Source organism: Oryx dammah, unplaced genomic scaffold, assembly GCF_014754425.2.
Source record: "Oryx dammah isolate SB20612 unplaced genomic scaffold, SCBI_Odam_1.1 HiC_scaffold_23, whole genome shotgun sequence".
NCBI classification, from domain to species: domain Eukaryota; kingdom Metazoa; phylum Chordata; class Mammalia; order Artiodactyla; family Bovidae; genus Oryx; species Oryx dammah.
The window spans coordinates 9,419,482-9,434,656 of NW_024070207.1; the positions used below are offsets into that span (position 1 = coordinate 9,419,482).

The 15,175-nt window shown below is 38.2% G+C and overlaps 1 long non-coding RNA gene and 1 other non-coding gene across 2 annotated transcripts in view; one reads left to right on the top strand and one right to left on the bottom strand.

Annotated features, from left to right (window-relative positions):
• The first annotated feature begins 37 nt into the window (after positions 1 to 37).
• Positions 38 to 15,175, top strand: part of LOC120881324 — a 16,642-nt gene continuing 1,504 nt past the window's right edge. Inside the window, exons 1-2 of the long non-coding RNA XR_005725285.1 lie at positions 38 to 533; positions 1,768 to 1,874. This is a non-coding gene — a long non-coding RNA (uncharacterized LOC120881324). The remainder of the gene's footprint in view (positions 534 to 1,767; positions 1,875 to 15,175) is intronic.
• Positions 6,891 to 6,994, bottom strand: LOC120882735. Its single transcript, XR_005725588.1, has one exon. It is a non-coding gene; the product is annotated as a U6 spliceosomal RNA (small nuclear RNA).

The window sequence follows — 15,175 nt, forward strand, 5'->3', positions numbered from 1 at the left end:
CCCCTCTCCCCGTAACCCGCTTGAGAATAAACCGGTTCTGAGCTAGAGCTCGGTTAATTGGAAGGCTTTTAGTTTATAGAATTTCTTATTATTCATTTTTTCCTTAGGCTAACGCAAGTAATTGTCGACCACAAAGATGATGGTGGCGGCGGCTTTACCATAGTAACAGGGAAGTCATTTGATAAACAACCCTGGCACTTTAACTTTAGTTCCTCCCTGTTAGGGAAGGGAAACGCGTGGCCCCGCCTAGCGGCGTGAGTTTTATTCTTTTGCAGAAGCTGGGAACGTTCGGACTGAGAGAAAGAGAGTCGAGGCATCCTAGAGAATAAGGGTTGCTCAGTGTCAAGGCGTCAACATAGCTGAGGATATGGGGAAGTAAAAACAGAACAAATTTGCCCGCTTTCATGTAGCCTTTGGGCTCCCTGCGCTTGGTGGTGAGGGGGCGGGGCGACGGAGGATGTTGGCAGGCAGGGTATCAGAAAACATCGAAACTGGAAGTGTCTTTGATCCCTGGTACACAGCAAGCAGCTAAGGTATGATTTTAACTCGGGTTGCTTTGGCTCCAGAGGATGAATGTTTATGTGCTGTATCTACTACTTTCAAATATAACTCAGAATTTTAATGGCGTAACTTGAAATCATTTTTGGGAAAGAACTTAAGAGCATAGGGCCTGGTGATGGTGGATCAATGGCTCATAATAACGAACCATGAAGAACCGGTTGAGGCACCACGGCTTGTTCTGCCTTCAGCCATTTGTGGAGAATGGACTGTTGGTTCTGTCACTTCATCAACCACTCCTATTGGTTAAAAAAGAAGAGATGTGTACAAGGGATATTTCCTAAGCTTTTTGTTTTTTTTTTTGGTTTCAGATACAGGCTAGATACCTATGACCCTACGTCTCATTGCTATTGTCCATGATTGTCTTTTCCCTTCATTGCTTCACTCCCAGAGAGGCACATTTGGTTTGGCTCCAGTTTGCAGCAAAATGAAGATAGAAGGTGTTGTCTGATGCTGTTATAGGTATAACATCTCAGAGAGTCATGGAATGACATCCCCCTCTGAAAGGTAGCAACTTCTGGATAGACGTCTTTTCATGGAAAAGATTCAAAATAGCCCTTGTAGCATTATCTAAGTTAAGAAAATCCTCTAGGAGGCCTGCAGACATAAGGTAACTCGGGACCCTCAGAGAGCACCTGAATGTTGACACAGATCCTGGTCAGTATCTGGCTATGGGTACCAATTGCCTTGCTTTCCAGAAAGAAACATCATTCCTAGGTTTTGCACACTGGTTCTGCAGCAGTGTTTATACTTTCTGAGAATGTTTGAGGGTTCAGCTCTGAGGCTACTCTACAGATAATTGTCTAATCCATCAAAGCTGGCTGTTCAGTCTTTCGGTTTTAGCATTTTCATTTTTTATTTCTTATCTAACTACTTTTCTTAATTCATGCTCAATGAATATATTTTCTGTATTCCTTTCCCAGAATCCTGTTGCTTCAAAGGAGGTTTGGGATTCTTCACCTGTCCAAAGGCTGCCTTATGAGATCTTTTGCTTGGTAGCAGACCAGGGAGTTGGGCAGTCAGCTGAATTGGAAGATTTCATTTGTTCTTGGCAGTGGCATGCTGACCTCTTGTTGCTGATTGAGGACTGCTTCCAAACTAAGCATTGGGGAAAACTGATTAAAAGGAGGAAGTCTTTTGAGTTTTTTCTATAGAAACCACCAGGCTTGTCTAAAACTTTTGTCAATTTGGGGTCTTGTTCTGTTTCAGAACCAGAAATCTGGGAGACCATTGCCTTGGCACATGGAATCCAGGGCCTAGCGAAATGAAGGTGGATATCACTGGATAGCACTTAAACTCCAACAGTATGCTGCTAGGTGAGCAGGGCTTGATTGAGCATGTGGATAATGGTATCAGGTTGGGATAAACAGGGTGATGATTAAAAAGAGTTACTATTTGTGAAGGCCCATATGTTGGGTTGGCCTGAAAGTGAGTTTTTCCACAAGTTGTTACAGAAAAACCCAAACTTTTGGGCCAATCCAATAGATTACAGAGCTTCTTTACATAGATCTCACTTGATTCTCACAAAACCTGGGAGACAGTTTTAGTGTGCTGTCTTTTTTCTTATTGTGATAAAATATGCATAACACAATTTATAATTTTAACCATTTTAAGTGTATAATTCAGTGGCATTAGGTGCAATCATCATCACTGTCCATTTCTAGAACTTTCATATTTTCACAAACCGAAACTCTGTACCCAGCAAACACTAATTCCCCCTCTCCTTCTGTCTCTCTGAATTTGAATACATACCTCACATAAGTGAAATTATAACACTGTTTTTTTTTTTTGGTTATAGTTTGTTTAACTTAGCATAATGTCTTCAAGGTTCATTTATGTTGTAGCATGTATCAGAATTTCCTTCCTTTTTAAGGCTAAATAATAGTCCATTGTGTGTATATACCATGTTTTGTTTATTCCTTCTTGCGTTGTTGAACACCTGAGTTGCTTCTGCCTTTTGGCTATTGTGAGTAATCCTGCTATCAACATGGGTGTGCAAATATCTGTCTGAGTCCCTGCTCTCAGTTCTTTTGGATATATATACAGAAGTTGAATTGCTAGATTGTGTGGTAGTTCTATGTTTAATTTTAAAAAATGATTTTATTTATTTATTTTAGGCTGTGCTGGGTCTTCTTTGCAGTGTGGCCTTTTCTCTAGTTGTGGGGAGCAGGGGCTATTCTCTAGTTGTGGTGTGTGGGCTTCTCATTGCAGTGGCTTCTCTTGTGGAGTATGGGCTCTAGGGCAGGGTTTTCCATGTGGCACTAGTGGTAAAGAACCTGCCTGCCAATGCAACAGGCATAAGAGTCATGGGTTCTATCCCTGGATCAGGAAGATCCCTTGGAGAAGGGCATGGCAACCCACTCCACTGTTCTTGCCTGGAGAATCCCATGGACAGAGGAGCTTGGTGGCCTACAGTCCATGTGGCTTAGACAGTAAAGAATCTGCCTGCAGTGCAGAAGACTGGGTTCGATCCCTGGGTCAGGAAGATCCCCTGCAGAAGGGAATGGCAAACCACTCCAGTATCCGTGCCTGAAAAATTCCATGGACAGAGGAGCTTGGTGGGCTACAGTCCATGGGATTGCAAAGAGTCGGATATGACTGAACAAGTAACACTCATGGGCTCTAGGGCAGAGGCTCAATAGTTTTGGCACACAGGCTTAGCTGCTCCAGTGCATGTGGGATCTTCCTGTGTCAGGGATCGAACCCATGTCTACTGCATTGGAGGGCAGATTCTTTACCACTGAGCCACCAGGGAAGCCCCTATGTTTAACTTTGCGGAACCATCCTACTTTTACATTCTGTCATTTTACATCCTATCATTTTACATTCCTGCCAGCAGTACACAAGGGTTCCTATTTCATCCTCAGCAACATTGTTATTTTTTTAAAAATACAGTCCACCCTAATGGGTATGAAGTGATATTCCATTGTGGTTTTGATTTGCATTTCCCTATTATATTGGAAAAACCTACCATTCTCCTCTCCTGTGTGTCTCCTTTACTTTAACTTCACTTTGAATACGTCCGTGTTTTTCCCCACATGAAGCAATTCTCTGTGATACCAGGTGGGTGTCCTACAATTTAATTCAACTCTGACACTATCTGCTTGGAGATAGCATTAAATTCGTAGGTTAAAGGCTCAGTCCCACAAGACTGCCTTCCACCTCCACTTAAGATGCCAGTTGTAAGTTCAGGTTATCACCTATACTTCTGACTAACTTGCTATATAAATGAGAGGTTCCAATGACTCCCTCCTTGGTTTCAACTTATTAACTAGAGTGGCTCATAGAACTCCAGAGAACAGTTACTTACATTTACTGGTTTATTAAAGGATATGACAAAGGAGACAGTTGAACATCCATATAAAAAGATACATAGGATGAGTTCTATGAGGTCCTGAGTGTAAGAGCTTCTGTCTCTGAAGAGCTGGGGTGCATCACCCTTCTGGTACTTGGATGTGTTCACCCACTGGGAAACTCTTTGAACTCCTACTTTGGGGATTTTTATGGAGGCTTCATCACATAGGTATGATCAATTATTGCTCTATTTCCAATCTCTCTCCCCTCTCTACAGGATAGGGAGAAAGTGGAGCCAAAAGTCCAAGCTTCTGATCCTAGCTTGGTCATTCTGATAACCAGGCCCCATCTAGGAACTTACCTGGAGTTGCCTCATTAGAACAAAAGATACTCCTAGTGCTCTTACCACTGGGGTGAAAGACCAAATATTAGAATAAGAGGTGCTCCTAGTGCTCTTGGGAAAGGGTTTTCAGAGTTCTGTGCTAGAAACCAAGAATGTAACCAAATATATATGTTTTCTGTTATCTCACACCTAAGGATTAATGAGCTTTTTGGCTGTTTGTATATCTTTGGATAAATGTCTATTTAATTCCTTTCCCCATTTTTTAATCTGGTTGTTTGGTTTTTTGTTGTTGTTGAGTTGTAGGGGTTTTAAAAAATATATTTTGGATCCTAATCCCGTATCAAGTACATGGCTTACAAATATTTGCCCCATGCTGTGGGGTGCCTTTTTATTGTGTTGATAGTGTCCTTTGATGCACATCAGTTTTACATTTTGATAGAGATCAACTTATCTTTTTTTTTATTTGTTGCCTGTGCATTTGGTATCATTTCCAAGAAAACTTTGGCAAATCAAGTGTCATGAACCCTTTCTTCTGTGTTTTTTTCTAAGAGTTTTATAGATTTAATCTCTTAAATTTAAGTCTTTGGTCCAGTTCAAATTAATTTTTGTATCTGGTTTAAGGTAAAGATCCAACTTCATCCTTCAGCATGTGGATATCCAGTATTCCCAGTGCCATTTGTTCAAGACTGCCCTTCCCCACTGAATGGCCCTGACACCCTTGTTGAAAATCGTGTGACTATTGACCATATATGTGAAGATTTATTTCTGGACTCCCAATTCTATTCCATTGATCTACATGTCTGTATTTGCTAGTAACACACGGTTTTGTTTATTGTAGCTTTGTAGTAAGTTTCAAAATCGGGAAGTATGAGGTCTCCAACTTTTTTTTCTTCAAGATTTTTGTAACTATTCAAAATCCCTTGAGATACTATAGGAGTTTTAGGATGGATATTTTTTTAAAATTTCTGCCAAAATGTCATTGGGATTTTAATAGGGATTGCTTTTGGTGGCATCATAACAATATTGAATTTTCTAATTCCTAGACATGGATGGCTTTCTATTTGTTTGTGTATTCCTTAATTTCTTTCAGTAACCTTTTACAATTTTCAGCATAAAAGTCTTTCACCTTTTGGTTAAGTTTATTCCTGAGTATTTTGTTTTTTGATACATATGCATGTATATATATATTTGATATATAGCATTGTATTTTTACACGTACATCACAATGATTCCCTATTTGTATATATTGCAAAATGATCACCACAATAAGTCTAGTTAACATCCATCACCCCACATAATTACACTTCTGATGAGAACTTTTATTTTTATTATTTTTTAAATTTATTTATTTTAATTGGAAGCTAATTACTTTACAGTATTGTAGTGGTTTTTGCCATACATTGACATGAATCAGCCATGGGTGTACATCTGTTCCCCATCCTGAACCCCCCTCCCACCTCCCTCCCCATCCCATCCCTCAGGGTCATCCCAGTGCACCACCCTGAGCACCCAGTCTCATTCATTGAACCTGGACTGGCAATCTGTTTCACATATGATAATATACATGTTTCAATGCTATTCTCTCAAATCATCCCACCCTCACCTTCTCCCACAGAGTCCAAAAGACTGTTCTTTACATCTGTGTCTCTTTTGCTGTCTCACATATAGGGTCATCATTACCATCTTTCTAAATTCCATATATTGTGTTAGTATATGGTATTGGTGTTTTTCCTTTCCAACTTACTTCACTCTGTATAATAGGCTCCAGTTTCATCCACCTCATTAGAACTGATTCAAATGTATTCTTTTTAATGGCTGAGTAATATTCCATTGTGTATATGTACCACAGCTTTCTTATCCATTCATCTGCTGGTGGATATCTAGGTTGCTTCCATGTCCTGGCTATTGTAAACAGTGCTGTGATGAACACTGGGGTACACATGTCTCTTTCAATTCTGGTTTCCTCTGTGTGTATGCCCAGCAGTGGGATTGCTGGGTCGTATGGCAATTCTATTTCTAGTTTTTTAAGGAATCTCCATACTGTTCTCCATAGTGGCTATACTAGTTTGCATTCCCACTAACAGTGGAAGAGGGTTCCCTTTTCTCCACACCCTCCCCAGCGTTTATTGTTTGTAGACTTTTTTTTTTTTACTTTATTTTACTTTACAGTACTGTATTGGTTTTGCCATACATTGACATGAATCCACCACAGGTGTACATGAGTTCCCAAACATGAAACCCCCTCCCACCTCCCACCCCATATCATCTCTCTGGATCATCCCCGTGCATCAGCCCCAAGCATCCTGTATCCTACATCGAACATAGACTGGTGATTCGTTTCTTACATGATAGTATACATATTTCAATGCCATTCTCCAAATCATTCCATCCTCTCCTCTCCCTCAGAGTCCAAAAGTCTGCTCCACATATCTGTGTCTCTTTTGCTGTCTTGCATACAGGGTCATCATTACCATCTTTCTAAATTCCATATATATGTGTTAGTATACTGTATTGGTGTTTTTCTTTCTGGCTTACTTCACTCTGTATAATTGGCTCCAGTTTCATCCACCTCATTAGAACTGATTCAAATGTATTCTTTTTAATGGCTGAGTAATACTCCATTGTGTATATGTACCACAGCTTTCTTATCCATTCATCTGCTGATGGACATCTAGGTTGTTTCCATGTCCTGGCTAAAAATATGGAATGCTTCACGAATTTGCGTGTCATCCTTGTGCGGGGGCCATGCTAATCTCTGTATCGTTCCAGTTTTAGTATATGTGCTGCCGAAGTGAGCACTGTTTGTAGGTTTTGGATAGAAGACATTCTGACCGGGGTAAGATGGTACCTCACTGTGGTTTTGATTTGCAGTTCTCTGGTAATGAATGATGTTGAGCATCTTTTCATGTGTTTGTTAGTCATCTGTATGTCTTCTTTGGAGAAATGTCTATTTAGTTCTTTGCCCCATTTTTTGATTGGGTCATTTATTTTTCTGGAATTGAGCTTCAGGAGCTGCTTGTATAATTTTGAGATTAAATTCTTTGTCAGTTGCTTCATTGGCTATTATTTTCTCCCATTCTGAAGGCTGTCTTTTCACCTTGCTTATAGTTTCCTTTGTTATGCAGAAGGTTTTAATTTTAATTAGGTTCCATTTGTTTATTTTTGCTTTTATTTCCAATATTCTGGGTGGTAGGTCATAGAGGATCCTGCTGTGATTTATGTCAGATAGTGTTTTGCCTATGTTCTCCTCTAGGAGTTTTATAGTTTCTGGTCTTACATTTAGATCTTTAATCGATTTTGAGTTTATTTTTGTGTATGGTGTTAGAAAGTGTTCTAGTTTGCTTTTACAAGTGGTTAACCAGTTTTCCCAGCACCACTTGTTAAAGAGATTGTCTTTTCTCCATTGTATATTCTGTCTTGCTTTGTCAAAGATAAGGTGTCCATAGGTGTGTGGATTTATCTCTGGGCTTTCTATTTTGTTCCATTGATCAATATTTCTGTCTCTGTGCCAGTACCATACTGTCCTGATGACTGTAGCTTTGTAGTATAGTATGAAGTCAGGCAGGTTGATTCCTCCTGTTTCATTCTTCTTTCTCAAGATTGCTTTGCCTATTTGAGGTTTTTTGTATTTCCATACAAATTGTGAAATTGTTTGTTCTAGTTCTGTGAAAAATACCATTGGTAGCTTGATAGGGATTGCATTGAACCTATAGATTGCTTTGGGTAGTATACTCATTTTTCACTATATTGATTCTTCTGATCCATGAACATGGTATATTTGTCCATCTACTTGTGTCCTCTGATTTCTTTCATCAGTGTTTCATAGTTTTCTATATCTAGGTCTTTTGTTTCTTTAGGTAGATTTATTCCTAAGTATTTTATTATTTCATTGAAATGGTGATTGGAATAGTTTCCTTAATTTCTCTTTCTGTTTTCTCATTGTTAGTGTATAGGAATGCAAGAGATTTCTGTGTGTTAATTTTATATCCTGCAACTTTACTATATTCATTGATTAGCTCTAGTAATTTTCTGGTGGAGTCTTTAGGGCTTTCTATTTGGAGGATCATGTCATCTGCAAACAGTGAGAATTTTACTTCTTCTTTTCCAACCTTGATTCCTTTTATTTCTTTTTCTTCTCTGACTGCTGTGGCTAAAACTTCCAAAACTATGTTGAATAGTAGTGGTGAGACTGGGCGCCCTTGTCTTGTTCCTGACTTTAGGGGAAATGCTTTCAATTTTTCGTCATTGAGGATAATGTTTGCTGTGGGTTTAACATATATAACTTTTATTATGTTGAGGCATGTTCCTTCTATTCCTGCTTTCTGGAGGGTTTTTTTTTTTTTATCATAAATGGATGTTGAATTTTGTCAAGGGCTTTCTCTGCAACTACTGAGATAATCATATGGTTTTTGTCTTTCAATTTGTTAATGTAGTGTATTACATTGATTGATTTGTGGATATTAAAGAATCCTTGCATCCCTGGGATAAAGCCCACTTGGTCATGATGTATGATCTGTTTAATATGTTGTTGGATTCTATTTGGTAGGATTTTGTTAAAGATTTTTGCATCTATGTTCATCAGTGATACTGGCCTGTAGTTTTCTTTTTTTGTGGCATCTTTGTCTGGTTTTGGTATTAGGGTGATGGTGGCCTCATAGAATGAGTTTGGAAGTTTACCTTCCTCTGCAATTTTCTGCAAGAGTTTGAGTAGGATAAGTGTTAGCTCTTCTCTCAATTTTTGGTAGAATTCAGCTGTGAAGCTGTCTGGTTCTGGGCTTTTGTTTGCTTGAAGATTTCTGATTACAGTTTCTATTTCCGTGCTTGTGATGGGTTTGTTAAGATTTTCTATTTCTTCCTGGTTCAATTTTGGAAAGTTGTATTTTTCTAAGAATTTGTCCATTTCTTCCAAGGTGTCCACTTTATTGGCATACAGTTGCTGATAGTAGTCTCTTAAGATCCTTTGTATTTCTGTGTTGTCTGTGGTTATTTCTCCATTTTCACTTCTAATTTTGTTGATTTTTCTTCTCCCTTTGTTTCTTGATGAGTCTGGCTAATGGTTTGTCTATTTATCTTCTCAAAGAATCAGCTTTGGGCTTTGTTGATTTTTGCTATGGTCTCTTTTGTTTCTTTTGCATTTATTTCTGCCCTAATTTTTATGATTTCTTTCCTTCTACAAACCCTGGGGTTCTTCATTTCTTCCTTTTCTAGTTGCTTTAGGTGTAGAGTTAGGTTATTTATTTGACTTTTTTCTTGTTTCTTGAGGTAAGCTTGTATTGCTATGAACCTTCCCCTTAGCACTGCTTTTACTGAGTCCCATAGGTTTTGGGTTGTTGTGTTTTCATTTTCATTTGTTTCTATGCATATTTTGATTTCTTTTTTCATTTCTTCTGTGATTTGTTGGTTTTTCAGAAGCATGTTGTTTAGCCTCCATATATTGGAATTTTTAATAGTTTTTTTTTCCTGTAGCTGACATCTAATCTCACTGCATTGTGATCAGAAAAGATGCTTGGAATGATTTCAATTTTTTGAATTTACCAAGTCTAGATTTATGGCCCAGGATGTGATCTACTCTAGAGAATGTTCCATGTGCACTTGAGAAAAAGGTGAAATTCCTTGTTTTGGGGTAAAATGTCCTATAGTTATCAATTATGTCTAACTGGTCCATTGTATCATTCAAAGTTTGTGTTTCCTTGCTAATTTTCTGTTTAGTTGATCTATCCATAGGTGTGAGTGGGGTATTAAAGTCTCCCACTATTATTGTGTTATTGTTAATTTCCCCTTTCATACTTGTTAGCATTTGTCATACATATTGTGGTGCTCCTATGTTGGGTGCATATATATTTATAATTGTTATATCTTCTTCTTGGATTGATCCTTTGATCATTATATAGTGTCCTTCTTTGTCTCTTTTCACGGCCTTTGTTTCAAAGTCTATTTTATCTGATATGAATATTGCTATTCCTGCTTTCTTTTGGGCTCCATTTGCATGAAATATCTTTTTCCATCCCTTCACTTTCAGTCTGTATGTGTCCCTTGTTTTGAGGTGGGTCTCTTGTAGGCAGCATATATGGGGATCTTGTGTTTGTATCCATTCAGCCAGTCTTTGTCTTTTGGTTGGGGCATTCAACCCATTTACATTTAAGGTAATTATTGATAAGTATGATCCCATTGCCATTTACTTTATTGTTTTGGGTTCGGATTTATACGCCCTTTTGTGTTTCCTGTCTAGAGAAGATCCTTTAATATTTGTTGAAGAGCTGGTTTGGTGGTGCTGAATTCTCTCAGCTTTTGCCTGTCTGTAAAGCTTTTGATTTCTCCTTCATATGTGAATGAGATCCTTGCTGGGTACAGTAATCTGGGTTGTAGGTTTTTCTCTTTCATCCCTTTAAGTATATGTCCTGCCATTCCCTTCTGGCCTGAAGAGTTTCTGTTGAAAGATCAGCTGTTATCCTTATGGGAATCCCCTTGTATGTTACTGGTTGTTTTTCCCTTGCTGCTTTTAATATTTGTTCTTTGTGTTTTATCTTTTTAATTTGATTAATATGTGTCTTGGGGTGTTTTGCCTTGGGTTTAATCTGCTTGGGACTCTCTGGGTTTCTTGGATTTGGGGGCTATTTCCTTCTCCCTTTTAGGGAAATTTTCAGCTATTATCTCCTCAAGTGTTTTCTCATGGCCTTTCTTTTTGTCTTCTTCTGGAACTTTTAAGATCTACTCTCTTAGCGACTCTCAAGTACACAGTGAAGTATTGCTAAGTATATTCACCATGCTGTACATTACATCCCAGGTCTTATTTATTTTATAACTGGAAGTTTGTATCTTTTGACCATCTTCACCCTTTTCACCCACTCCCCAATCCTGGCCCCTGGCAACCACCAGGATTGTGGGGATTTTTTTAAAAAAATAAGACTTCACATATAAGAGACCTCACATGGTATTTCTCTGACTTAATTCACTTAACATAGTGCCCTCAAGGTCAATCCATGTAGTCACAAATGGTAATATTTCCTTCTTTTTGTGACTGAATGGTGGCTCAAAGGTAAAATAATTCACCTGCCAATGCAGGAGATGTGGGTTTGATCCTTGGGTTGGGAAGATCCCCTGGAGAAGGAAATGGCACCCCACTCCAGTGTTCTTGCCTGAAAAATCCCATGGACTCATAAAAGATTTGGGTACAACTTAGTGACTAAACAACAGAAATATTCCATTGTATATGTGTATTACATTTTCTTTCTAGTCATCTGTACATGGGCACTTAGGCTGTTTCCATATCCTGGGTATTGTAAATAATGCTGCAGTCCACATTGGGGTTGCATAATTATTTTCAACTTAGTGTTTCTGTTTCCTTCAGATAAATACCCAGAATTGGAATTGCTAGATCATGCAGTAGTTCTGTGTTTAATTTTTTGAAGACCCTGTATACTGTTTTCCATAGTGGCCATACCAATTGACATTTCCACCAACAGTGCACAACAATTCCCTTTTCTTCACTCCCTCACCAATACTTGTTATCTCTTGCCTTTTTGAAAATAGCCATTCTGACAGATCTGAGGTGGTATTTCACTGTGGTTTTAATTTGCATTTCCCAGAAGACTAGTGGTGTTGAGCACCTTTTCATGGATCTGTTGACCATGTTTGTCTTCTTTGGAAAAAAGACTATTCAGATCCTCTGCCCATTTTTAAATCAGATTGTTTGCTTTTTCCCCTTTGAGTGTTATGAGCTCTTTATATATTTTGGATAATAACCCCTTATCAGATATATTATCTGCAAATATTAAATTTAATATTAACTAATTAAATATTAAAATATTATCAGACATATTTCCCATGTGGTAGGTTGCCTTTTCCTTTTGTTGATGCTTTCCTTTGCTGTACAGGAGCTTTTGGTTAGGTGTAGTCCAACTTGTTTATTTTTGGTTTTGTTGCCTATACTTACTCTTTTTGATACTACTATCAATGGAACTATTTTCTTAATTCCCTTTACAGATTGTTCATAATTGGTATATAGAAATGCAACTGGTTTTTGTATGTTATTTTGTACCCTGCAAATTTTCTGAATTCATTTATTAGCTCTAATGAGCTTCTTGGGGGGTAGGAATATTTAGAATGTCCTACATACAAGAACATGTGATCTGCAAACAGATAATTTTACTTCTTCTTTTCCAATTTGGATGCCTTTTATTTAATTTTCTTGTCTATTTTCTGTGGCTAGAATTTCCTTTTTGATATTGAACATTGTTTATCTGAGAATGTTTTAATTCCTCCTTCATTTTTGAAGGACAGTTTAGTCACATATAATATAGAAGTCTCAGTTAACATTTATTCTTTCAGCCCTATAAATATGTTATGCCACTTCTGGACTCTGAGGTTTTCACTTAGAAATCTGCTGATCATCTTATTGAGGATCACTTGCACATGAATCACTTTTTCTTGCTCCTTTCAGGATTCTCACTTGAGCTGTTGGCAGTTTGATTATAATGTATCCTGGTTTAAGCCTCTTCAGTTAATCTTACTTAGAGTTCATTGAGATTCTTGGACTTGTGAATCCATATTTTCCCTCAAATTTGGGAAGGTTTCAGCCATTATTTCTTCAAATAACCTCTCTACTCCTTTTTTCTTTCAGTCTCTGGGACTGTCATAATGCATATGTTACTTGGTGTCCCATAAGTCTTTTAATCTCTGTTGACTTTTCTTCCTTCGTTTTTGCCCCTCTGACTTGATCATTTCATGTGATATCTTCAGTGTCACTGATTCTTTCTTCCTGCCTCAGTCTACTGTTGAGCCCCTTTAGTGGATATTTTTGTTAAGCTCCTGTATTTTCAACTCTAGAATTTCTTTTTTTGTTCCTTTTTATCGTTTTAACCTCTTTGTTGATATTCTCTTTTAAAAAATATATCCCTTTCCTGATTCCCTTGGTTCTTTGTATTTTCCCTTAGTTCTTTGAGCATATTTAGGATAGTTGTTTTAGTCTTTGTCTGGTACTTCTGTGCCTGTGCTTCTTCAGGGACAGTTTCTGCCACTTTATTTTTTTCCTTTGAATGTGGCATTTTTTCCTATTTCTTTGTATGCTTTGTAATTTTTTAAAATGGAAAATTAGTTTTTATTTTTTTTTAAAAAAGCAGCCTTGCAGATAGGCTCTGTGCTGGGGAAGACATTTGCTAACTAACAAGGCTCTGAGCTTTGGCTGTGGTTCCTTTATATCCTGTGGTGTCTAATCCTTATATTTTATTGTCCAAAATTCCTGAATGAGCCAATTATTTTTCAGTCATTGATTTGAAGGATGCTTTCTAGAATTAAGCCTATGCTAAATCATCTTCTACCTATGACTTTAAGACTGTTGAGAGGATTCTTAGGCATTACAGGCTACTGCACATTTGGATTTGAGTTATAGGGAACTTGCCAGGCCTTTATATAAACTTATAACTGAGATAGTTATATAAAGTTTATAACTTTATACACACTTATAACAAGATCATGGCATCTGGTTCCATCACTTAATGGGAAATGGATGGGGCAAGAGTGGAAACAGTGACAGACTTTATTTTCTCGGGCTCCAAAATCATTGCAGATGGTGACTGCAGCCATGAAATTAAAAGACACTTGCTCCTTATAAGAAAAGCTATGACAAAGCTAGATAGAATATTAAGAAGCAGAAACATTACTTTGCCAACAAAGGTCTGTCTAGTTAAAGCTATGGTTTTTCTAGTAGTCATGTATGGATGTGAGAGTTGGACTGTGAAGAAAGCTGAGCACCAAAGAATTGATGCTTTTGAACTGTGGTGTTGGAGAAAACTCTTGAGAGTCCCTTGGATTGCAAGGAGATCCAACCAGTCCATCCTAAAGGAAATCAGTCCTGAATATTCATTGGATATGAAGAAAATATTCATTGGACATAAAAGAAAAGAGGGGGGATGAGAGATACTTCTTAGGCAGGTTGATAAGAAGTCCAAGGTCCCTGAGGAGGAGAAAGGGGTCTGGGGCTGTCAAGAAGGAGAAAAGGACAAACATTTTTTTTCTACATTGTTTTGTCTTGTGTTATGTGTGTTAGTCACTCAGTCGTGCCCAACTCTTTGCGGCCCCATGGACTGCAATCCACCAGGTTCCTCTGTCCATGAGATTTTCCAGACAAGGATACTGGAGTGGGTTGCCATTTCCTTCTCCAGGGGATCTTCCCAACCCAGGGATTGAACCTGGATCTCCTGCACTTCAGGCAAATTCTTTATGGACTGAGCTACAAGGGAAGCCCTGCTTTATCTTAGTCAGTATAACAATGTATTTTGCTCAAGGACATGTTTCTCCTTAACAAGAACCTTCCGACTAATCTTGTTATCTCAAGAGGTATGTTGTAAGGTCTGGTAAGACCTTTCTATTGTTACTTCTAATCCTGAAAGATGATGCTGTGAAAGTGCTGCACTCAATATGCCAGCAATTGGGAAACTCAGCAGTGGCCACAGGACTGGAAAAGGTCAGTTTTCATTCCAATTCCAAAGAAAGACAATGCCAAAGAATGCTCAAACTACCACACAATTGCACTCATCTCACATGCTAGGAAAGTAATGCTCAAAATTCTTGAAGCCATGCTTCAGCAATGCGTGAACTGTGAACTTCCAGTGTTCAAGCTGGTTTTAGAAAAGGCAGAGGAACCAGAGATCAAATTGCCAACATCTGCTGGATCATCGAAAAAGCAAGAGAGTTCCAGAAAAACATCTATTTCTGCTTTATTGACTATGCCAAAGCCTTTGACTGTGTGGATCACAATACACTGTGGAAAATTCTGAAAGAGATGGGAATACCAGACCACCTGATCTGCCTCTTGAGAAACCTATATGCAGGTCAGGAAGCAACAGTTAGAACTGGATATGGAACAACAGACTGGTTCCAAATAGGAAAAGGAGTACATCAAGGCTGTATATTGTCACCCTGCTTATTTAACTTATATGCAGAGTACATCATGAGAAACGCTGGGCTGGAAGAAGCACAAGC